The sequence below is a fragment of the Mustela nigripes genome, chromosome 7 (genome assembly GCF_022355385.1).
Source record: "Mustela nigripes isolate SB6536 chromosome 7, MUSNIG.SB6536, whole genome shotgun sequence".
In the NCBI taxonomy this organism is placed as follows: domain Eukaryota; kingdom Metazoa; phylum Chordata; class Mammalia; order Carnivora; family Mustelidae; genus Mustela; species Mustela nigripes.
In genome coordinates, this window is record NC_081563.1 from 35,017,934 (window position 1) to 35,020,581 (window position 2,648).

Below are 2,648 nucleotides of genomic sequence, written 5' to 3' on the forward strand. Positions count from 1 at the left end.
ATACACATGTATATATGTATACATATATACATGTGTATATATATATAAATAAGACTCATTTCAGTCTCTAGAAACTGCCCTTGAGGAAGGCTAGATGTCAAACTTACTAGACTTTTTAAAATTTTAATTAATTTCTTTTTTTTTTAGTTTTTTATTTTATTTTTAAAAATTTTTTTAAAAATGTGTTTTTGAGAGTGCATGTGCATATGAGTCATGAGGAGGGGCAGAGGCAGAGGGAGAGGCAGACTCCCTGCTGATGAAGGACTCAGTCCCAGGACCCTGAGATCATGACCCAAGCTGAAGTTGGACGCTTAGCTGACTGAGCCACCTAGGCACCCCAATTTTTTGTTTTATTTCCAGTATAGTTCACATACAGTATTATATTTAGTTTCAGGTATACAATATAGTGATTCAGCAGCTCTCTACGTGACTCCGTGCTCATCACGATAAGGGTACTCTTCATTCCATTCACCTATTTCACCCATACCCCCCACTCCATAACCAGTTTGTTCTCTATAGTTGAGACTCTGTTTCTTGCTTTGTCTCTCTCTTTTTCCTTTATTTTGTTTATTAAATTCCACATGAGTGAAATCACATGGTATTTGCTTTCTCTGACTTATTTTGCTTAGCATTATACTCTCCAGCTCTACCCATGTTGTTGCAAATGGCAAGATTTCTTTCTTTTTTTATGGCTGAATAATACTCCACTGTGTATATATACCGCGTCTTTATCCATTCATCTGTCTATGGACACTGGGCTGCTTCCATAATTAGGCTATTGTAAATATTGCTGCAATAAACATATGGATGCATGTATTCTCTTGAATTAAGTATTTTGTATTCTGTGGGTAAATATCCAGTGGTGTGATTACTGGATCATAGCATAGTTCTATTTTTAATTTTTTGAGGAAACTTCAAACTGTTTTTCCACAGTGGCCGCACCAGAAATGCACTGCATTCCCTGCAACAGTGCACAAGAGTTCCTTTTCTCCACATCCTCCCCAACACTTGTTTTTTTGTGTGTTTTTTATTTTAGCCATTCTGACAGGTGTAAGGTGATAGCTCATTGTAGTTTTGATTTGCCTTTCTCCTAATGATGAGTGATGTTCGGCAACTGGTCATGTGTCTGATGGCCATCTGTATTAGACAGAGCCTTTTTTTTTTTTTTTTTAGATTTGTTTATTTGTTTGAGAGAGGGAGTGAATACATGGGTGAGAGGAGCAGAGGAAGAGACTAACTCAACCAGACTCTGCACTGAGCACCGAGCTTAAGGCAGGGCTTGATCCCATGACCTTGAGATCACTACCAGATCCGACCCCAAGAGTTGCACTCTCAACTGACCATGACACGCTGATGCCCCTAAGTCAGCTATTATAAATATGTTCAAAGTATTAAAGGAAACCATATCTAAAGAATTAAAGGACAACATGTTATCAGTCTCACCAAATAGAGAATATCAGTAGAAACAGAAATCATAAAAGCAACTAAATAGAAATTCTGGCGTTAAAAAACATGATACTTGAAAAAAAAATTCAGTAGAGGGGTTCAACAGGAGATTTGAGCTGCATGAGAAAGGAGCAATGAACTTGAAGATAAGTTAGATTATCCAGTCTGAAAAAAGGAAAAAGATGGCAAAAATGAACAAAGCCTTAAAGACCTTAAAAGACCTGTGAGGTACCACTAAGTGCTCCATCATACACATTATAGAAATACTAGAAGGAGAACAGAGAAAAGGGAAGAAAAAAATAGACCAAAATTTTCTAAATTTAAGGGCTTGTCCTGCCCCCAGGGGAGGGTCTTCTGAGGCTCCACCCACACCTTGCGTTCAGCGGGTTTGCTCAGCGGGTCGTAGGCATCCCCAATGGTTAAGGAAGGTCGGGGGTGTGGCGCAGCCTAGGGAAGAGCTGTACCAGGGTAATGTCTTCCGTCAATCTGGTAAACGTATCTTCATCATCATGGATGCATCAGCCAACTTAGCCAAGAAGATCTACTCCACCATCGGGCAGTTGTTCCAGGATGGCCTTCTGCCCAAAAATACTTTCATCGTGGGCTACACCACCTCCCACCTCACAGTGGCAGACATGTGAAAACAGAGCGAACCTTTCTTCAAAGCCGCCCCAGAGGAGAAGCCCAAGCTAGAGGTGTTCTCTGCCCACAATTCCCACATGGCTGGCCAGTAAGAGGACACCATCTCCTACAAGTGCCTCAACAGCCACAAGAATGCCCTCCACAAGGGGCAGCAGGCCAACCACCTCTTCTACCAAGCCTTGACCCCACTGTATACTAGGCAGTCATCAAGAACATCCATGACACTTGCATGAACCAGACAGGCTAGAACCGTGTCATTGTAGAGAAGCCCTTTGGGAGAGACCTGCAAAGCTCCAGCTGGCTCTCCAACCACATCTCCTTCTGAGAGGACCAGATCTACCTCATCAACCATTACCTGGGCAAGGAGATGATCTAGAACCTCTGGCTGAAGTTTGCCAATCCTCAGCCCTGTCTTGAACCAAGACCACTGGGTGGGCCACAGTGGGCCTATGGCGACCTCACACTACTGCTAGCAACAGCATGCTCCTTGGAATTGGGGGAGGGCAGTTCTTTCACGCTAGTCTCAGTGCCACATGACATTCCTGGTTACTCACTGGAAG

General features: G+C 42.5%; 1 pseudogene; it reads left to right on the forward strand.

The window, feature by feature from the left end:
* Positions 1-2,413, forward strand: part of LOC132022320 (glucose-6-phosphate 1-dehydrogenase X-like) — a 34,264-nt pseudogene extending 31,851 nt beyond the window's left edge.
* Positions 2,414-2,648: the final 235 nt, after the last annotated feature.